An 8051-nucleotide genomic window follows, 5' to 3' on the forward strand; every position below is an offset into this window, starting at 1 on the left:
CCGATCGAGGACTTCGTCAACACCTTCAGGAAGCCTCTGTCGTAGCCCATTCTCTCATCCCCGCCATGACTCAGGATCACCCGAGCGGCGAGGGAGCGCGAAGATGAGGAGCTCATCCCGAAGCGGAGCGCTCGTCTTGCTGCGAAGAGTAGGTTCCGGGAGCCAAAGCCAGAAGCACAGGCAAGGAAGGTCATAATGAAGCGCCTGGTCGTTGAGGTAGAGACGCAACTACCTAATGAAGCATCGTTCCCAGAATTCCAGGCTGCCTTCACTCTACCGTTCACGCCATCAACGAGGGAGGCAATGGAGGTGCTTTTCCCGAGCAGGAAACAGCGGGCCGTTAGGGCCATTCGCGCTGCCTAACAGGACGATAGCTCTACCATGCGCGGTCTGGTCGCAAAATTCGGATCACATGTAATAGACATGAGTAACTTCACTAGCTAGGGCTCAGTGTATCGCCTTCGATGGCCTCTCGCCACCGTCGTAGATTGTCTTTGTAATATTTTAAAAAAAAACTCATTTCCTCTTAATAAAAAACAGGATAAACCCCGGTCGAGAAAAAAAAAATCTGCCACCACCGAACTCCAAAATTTCGCTGAAGCTTTTTTAGAGATTAACACGTGAAGTATGTTTTTATCTAAAAAGATTAGATCTAAACAAATATTGGTATAATTTATGACGACACATCTATTAAATAGAACAATATGCAATATAAAGAATAGAAAGTGTGAGTCTAGAGTTATATAGCACATGTATTAGAGCATCTCCAAGAGTATTGTAATTTTCTCTCCCAAAACCATGTAGTTTTGTAACTCCTAAAAAGGTATTGGGAGAAAGAAGGTCATCTCCTATAGAAGATAATTTTACATCAGGAATTATATACTATTTCTAAATTATCGTATCCACTTTTATATATTCTTTCTCTCTCGTACATTTGCATCAGAATTCTGTTCCTACTCCTTATTTTCCCCCACACCCTTTAACCTTTAGATTGACTGACTCATACGCACGAGAAAGCAATATCCGCGCGACCGCGACTACGCGCAAAGTTACACATTGCGGGGGAGGATTTCCCGAGTGTAAATTTTAGGAGCATGGATTAAGAGTTGTTGGAGAGGAGTTTTTTCTCATCTTGCTAAAAACTAAGGATTAGGAAGGGAAATATGATACTCTTGGAGATGCTCGTATATTATAAAATTTCGGGTTTTCCTTTCAGCGAAATTCGTAAAATTCAGCCGAAATTTCGCTGAAATTTTAAACCTTGGTGGTCTCACCGGAGATCTGAGTGAGATAATGATTCCGGTGACGAGGACGACTTACACTTACCGCTCGGTTTCCACTGAGTTATCTTGCTGCACTCCTTAGTTTTTCTTTTAAGAGATCGTGCTAGTTTGGTTTGTCGTAGGTAAGTGGAGTTCAATCCCCGGAAAAGACTTCTGTGCCTGGTTTGAAAAGACTTCATAGTAGCAGCCAGCAATGTGTTTGTTGCTGCCCGGCCTGCACGCAAGTGATAAAGCCATGTGCCTGAACGATTCAGAGATTTCAGAACATGTTGATGCTGTATTGTGGTTGAACCTGAGATGGCAAGTATCACACTTTAGCTGCTGGTTGAGTGATTTTTATCCTGAAGGTTATGATGTGGCATGTTTCAAATATTTTTTTTTCGATAATGATATCTTATGGCCATCCGTCCGTGACTCCCGTTCGGACGCGGCACTGAGTTATCTTGCTGCACTCCTTAGTTTTTCTTTTAAGAGATCGTGCTAGTTTGGTTTGTCGTAGGTGTTGAACATTTGGTCAATTTACGACTTATATTAATCCATAAATACGACTTAAACAATAGTAACAGTACCACTAACCATACTGTAACAGCACCACTACTGCAGATAGTATTTAACAGTGCAGCAACCAAGTGCGCTAAAACGCTAACAGAATAGCATATGAACAATAGCGCACAGTGGGATTAGATTTATACCCTAGGGTGGGACTGCCGGTACCCGCGGACAGTGAGCCACCATCTTCTCCGTCGTTGGTGTTGGTGCGGCCACCAGTCCTCCTTATGTCCACCATGTTGCAGAGGAGGTCGCGCCGGGAGACTCCTGCAGGTGCGGTGTCGGAGCAGTGGCACGGGAAGCTCCTACAGGTGCGGTGTCGCAGCAGTAGCACGGGAAGCTCCTGCAGGTGCGGTGTCGCAGCAGTAGCACGGGAAGCTCCTGCAGGTGCGGCGTCGGAGCAGTAGAGCGAGACTCTCCCGTCAGGAAGCAGAAGCCCCCGAACAGGAAACTGCAGACGGGGCAGCAGTCGCACCGGGAAGCCGGCGCTCCCCAAAAACTTGATTCCCCGCCTACCCGTGCAGGCACGCTTGACGGGGGAAGTTCCGGAGGCCTGCTACCGAAGCTCCCTGTGCGCGTAGGGAACTCCGGTCGGAGATGCAGACGAACAGCTCAGCGCTCAGATGTTGCGGAGAGGAGGAAGAGGAAGAGTCGGGTCTCGCACTCCTGGAACAGGGGTGCCCTCCCCTCATTATAGGCGCAATTCCCATCTGTCCGTTAGGCCCTGTCGGGGGAATGAACCTGGACAGGGTGGTTGGGCGTTGGGAGTTGGCTGCGGCGGCTAGGGTTTTGGTTGGGCCAAGCGACAAAACCAGGCCAAACCAAGCCAGGCCACGGCCCACGGCCACGGCGCGGCGCGGCGCGTCGCGTCGCGCGCGCGCGCGCGGGCGAGCGGCGCGGCTTGGCTCGGCGGCGGCGGCGCGCGCGTGTGGCCTCCCGGTTCTCCCTCTCAACTTGTCTATGTGAGAGTCCTAAGACTCACTATTTAAGTTGATAACCTTTTTAGTGAATTTTCCATATGTTACTAATCACTTTTCCACTTAACAATAATTGTGGGCCTTTGAAGTTTATTTGATTAATTAGAATAAATAATGGGCCTGGCCCAAATTAATCTAACAATCCCCACCAAACTTCAGAAGTCCACAGTTAATGTCTTTAGATCTGAGCTTATTTGATATACCAGTGTTTCGATGGAGACTGTTAAGTTGAACATCCATCTAGAAAAGGAGTTTACACTCATTTACAACTGACCAATGGACTATGCCTTGAATTGACAGTTTTGTGCAAAGTGAGGCTCACTCGATTCCTTTACTGATACTAGGCTGCCTGTAGCATCCTCTCTGGTTGGAGCATATAAGTCATACTCCCGGCCTATTCATGAGTATCTAGAGATCACCCAAATCTCATAGATTGCGACTAGCAATCGAACTCACATAGGTGTGTTCCTTTAAGATGCCCTGTAGGCCGACATCTTTGCTTCTCATTAAGCCACTCGGATCACATTGAGGTATTTACCAACCTGCCATACAGATAGGAAGAGAAGTGCATTACTCAAGAGATTGACCTTTATTAAAAAGGGTCTCTTCCCTCAGTTTATCCATAGCTTGTTTCACCATCCTAATTCACGGGATCTCCGATCACATAGGACAGGTTGCCACCACGATAGAACTTCATGTGGGTCTCAGTCCCATCTCACTCGATGCACTATCTATCACATTATGCGATAGTCCCTTAGTAAATTGATCTGCCAGATTTTTAGACGTATGGACATAGTCCAATGCTATTACTCCGGAGTTTCTCAATTTTCTGACAGATTTTAACCGCCGCTTTACATGCCTAGTGGTCTTCATGTTGTCCTTTGAACTGTTTATCTTGATAATTACTGTTTGGTTATCACAGTTCATAGAAATTGCGGGCACAGGTTTTTCAACCACTGGCAAATCCATAAGGAGCTCACGGAGCCATTCAGCCTCAACAGTAGCGGTATCAAGTGCTGCAAGTTCTGCTTCCATTGTTGACCTTGTTAAGATGGTCTGCTTGCAAGACTTCTAGGAAACAGCGCCACCTCCAAGTGTGAATGTATATCCACTTGTGGCTTTTAACTCATCAGCATCAGATATCCAATTTGCATCACAATAGCCCTCAAGTACCTTCGGGTACCCCGTATAGTGAATGCCAAAGCTCGATGTTCCCTTTAGATAGCGCAATATTCTTTCAAGAGCACGCCAGTGATCATCTCCCGGATTTGAAACAAACCAGCTTAATTTGCTCACAGCAAATGAGATGCCAGGCCTCGTTGCACTAGCCAAGTACATTAGCGAGCCGATGATTTGGGAGTATCTCAACTGATCCCTCATTATTCTTCGGTTCTTTCTCAGGATCACGCTTGGATCATAGGGAGTGGACACGGGCTTGCAGTCACTATAACCAAAGCGACTCAGTACCTTTTCCACATAGTGAGTTTGTACAAGTGTTACCCCACCATTTTCTCCCCTTAGAAGTCTGATGTTTAGTATCACATCAGCCACTCCCAAATCCTTCATGTCAAAGCTCTTTGACAGAAAGTCCTTGACTTCCTCAATCACATTGAGGCTTGTCCCAAAGATTAGTATGTCATCCACATACAAGCACAGGATTACTCCTTCTCCCCCACCATAGCGGTAGTACACACATTTGTCGGCTTCATTCGTAACAAAACCAGCAGATGTCATAGTTTTATCAAACTTTTCATGCCATTGCTTAGGTGCTTGTTTTAGGCCATACAAAGACTTCAATAATTTACACACCTTTCCTTCTTGACCTTCTACTACGAAGCCATCAGGCTGATCCATGTAGATCTCCTCATCTAGCTCCCCATTTAGGAAAGCCGTCTTAACATCCATCTGATGAACGAAAAGACCATGAGACGCAGCCAGGGCAAGCAGTACTCGGATTGTGGTCAATCGGGCCACTGGTGAATAAGTATCAAAGAAGTCCTCGCCTTCTTTCTGGGTATAACCCTTAGCCACAAGCCTTGCCTTGTACTTTTCAATCGTACCATCAGGCCTAAGCTTTTTCTTGAACACCCATTTACATCCTATAGGCTTGCACCCGTAAGGACGATCAACAATCTCCCAAGTTCCATTGGTCATAATTGAATCCATCTCACTTCGCACTGCTTCCTTCCAGTAGTCAGCGTCGGGAGAGGAAAATGCCTCAGCAATGGTGCTTGGAGTGTCATCCACGAGGTATATAGTGAAATCATCACCAAAAGACTTTACAGTCCTCTGTCTCTTACTCTTTTGAGTAGCTCCACTATTATCCTCCTCTGGATTCTCAACACATGTTTGTTCAAGATGTTCTGTTGGCGCCACGGGGGAATCAACAGGTTTTTGACTAGATGTGCTAGGTTCATTTCCTCTCATAGGAAATTCATTCTCAAAGAATGTAGCATCTCTGGACTCAATCACTATACCAACACGCATGTCAGGTACTCCAGAGCTTACAACTAGGAATCTATAGCCGACACTATGTAAAGCGTAACCGAGGAACACACAATCTACAGTTTTTGGTCCAAGTTTGCTCTTTTTGACGATTGGCACATTCACCTTGGCCAAGCATCCCCAAGTGCGTAGGTATGAGAGAGTCAACCTTTTCTTTTCCCATTCCTCGAATGGTGTTACTTCTTTATTCTTTGTAGGAACTCTATTCAGGACATGACATGCCGTCAATATAGCCTCACCCCACCATTCATTGGAAAGTCCCGCAGTGTCTAACATGGTGTTAACCAAATCAGTTAGAGTGCGATTCTTTCGTTCGGCAATCCCATTGGATTGGGGGGAGTATGGAGGCGTCCTCTCATGAATAATTCCATGTTCCTCGCAGAATGAATCAAACTCATGTGAAAAGTATTCTCCCCCATGGTCAGACCTCAACCGTTTGATTTTTCTTTCCAATTGGTTCTCTACTTCAGCTTTATAGATTTTAAAATAATGCATTGCTTCATCCTTTGTTTTTAGCAAGTACACATAGCAAAATCTAGTGCTATCATCAATAAGAGTCATGAAATATTTCTTTCCTCCTTTGGTCAATACACCATTCATCTCGCACAGATCAGAATGAATGAGATCTAGCGGTGCCAAATTTCTCGCCTCTTTCACAGCCTTGTGAGGCTTGCGAGGTTGCTTCGCTTGAACACAAGCATGGCACTTAGACCCTTTGACCAGATCGATTTTAGGGATTAATTTTAAACTAGTTAAGCGCGTCATACAACCAACATTGATGTGACAGAGTCGGGAATGCCAAACATTAGACTCATTATCATTTCTCACATGGTTCACAATTTTATCACAAGAATCCATCAAAGAGAAGCGGAACAAGCCTCTGCTTTCATAGCCTTTTCCAACAAAGGTTCCATACTTGGATACAACACATTTATTGGACTCAAATACAAGTCGAAAGCCATCTCTACATAATAGAGATCCACTAACGAGATTCTTCTTGATGGAGGGGACATGTTGCACGTTCTTTAGCTGCACGATCTTTCCCGAAGTAAACTTCAGATTGATCGTACCAACACCAAGTACAGCAGCATGCGTACCGTTTCCCATCAGCAAGGAGCAACCTCTTTGTTCCTGATAAGAAGAAAATAAAGAAACATCAGAACAAACATGAATGTTAGCACCCGTGTCAACCCACCACTCAGGCGAGAGACAAACTGAAAAAACTGTAGGTAGATGATTACCGTACCCAGATCCTCCAGATTCGCTAACAACCATGTTTGCGGACTTCTTCTGCTTGTCCTTGCGGTCAGGGCACTCTTTTGCCCAATGGTCAGATGCACCGCAGACAAAGCAAAGGCCCTTTTCTTTTTCCTTGCCCTTCTTCTTAAAAGTTGCAGCTTTAGGCTTGACTGCAGGCCTGTTTTTCTTCTTCCTCTGTGCGGCATGAAAGTTCTTCTTTTGCACCAGATTGGCGCTAGAACTTTCCTCATGCGCTTTCTTGCCATGAGTGTCCTTTGCCCTAGCATTCTCCTCCACACCAAGAGTAGCAATGAGATCAGTCACACTGAACACTTGCCTCCTGTGCTTTAGAGTAGTGGCAAAGCTCGACCAAGTAGGTGGCAGCTTAGCGATGATACCGCCGGCCACAAACTTGTCAGGCAACTCACACTCATTGTTCTGGAGTTCCTTTGCCAGCATCTGTATCTCATGAGCCTGCTCTACTACAGATCGGTCATCGACCATCTTGTAGTCATAGAACTTCTCCATGATGTACAATTCAGTGCTAGCATCGGCAACACCGAACTTGGCCTCAAGTGCATCCCACATGTCCTTGCCAGTGTCCATATCCATGTACACTTGCACCATGGTTTCAGCTAATATGCTGATGAGACCCCCCTTGAACAAGTTATCTGCCTCATTGAACTTAATCTCCTCCTCGTGAGAGAAAGGAGGTTCAATGCGCTTTCCCTTGATCACGTGCTCACAACGCATACTAGTGAACCACAGCTTGGAGCAGACACGCCACACTTTATAGTTGGATCCATCATCTTTCAATGGTGGTGGTTTTAGTGACGCAGTAAAACTAGCAGCCGAAAATGACCTATCAAGTTTTTGGATTGTTGAACATTTGGTCAATTTACAACTTATATCAATCCATAAATACGACTTAAACAATAGTAACAGTACCACTAACCATACTGTAACAGCACCACTACTGCAGATAGTATTTAACAGTGCAGCAACCAAGTGCGCTAAAACGCTAACAGAATAGCATATGAACAATAGCGCACAGTGGGATTAGATTTATACCCTAGGGTGGGACTGCCGGTACCCGCGGACAGTGAGCCACCATCTTCTCCGTCGTTGGTGTTGGTGCGGCCACCAGTCCTCCTCGTGTCCACCATGTTGCAGAGGAGGTCGCGCCGGAAGACTCCTGCAGGTGCGGTGTCGGAGCAGTGGCACGGGAAGCTCCTGCAGGTGTGGTGTCGCAGCAGTAGCACGGGAAGCTCCTGCAGGTGTGCAGACGGGGCAGCAGTCGCACCGGGAAGCCGGCGCTCCCCAAAAACTTGATTCCCCGCCTACCCGTGCAGGCACACTTGATGGGGGAAGTTCCGGAGGCCTGCTACCGAAGCTCCCTGTGTGCGCAGGGAACTCCGGTCGGAGATGCAGACGAACAGCTCAGCGCTCAGATGTTGCGGAGAGGAGGAAGAGGAAGAGTCGGGTCTCACACTCCTGG

This window comes from Miscanthus floridulus, unplaced genomic scaffold, assembly GCF_019320115.1.
Source record: "Miscanthus floridulus cultivar M001 unplaced genomic scaffold, ASM1932011v1 fs_504_1_2, whole genome shotgun sequence".
Lineage (NCBI taxonomy): Eukaryota > Viridiplantae > Streptophyta > Magnoliopsida > Poales > Poaceae > Miscanthus > Miscanthus floridulus.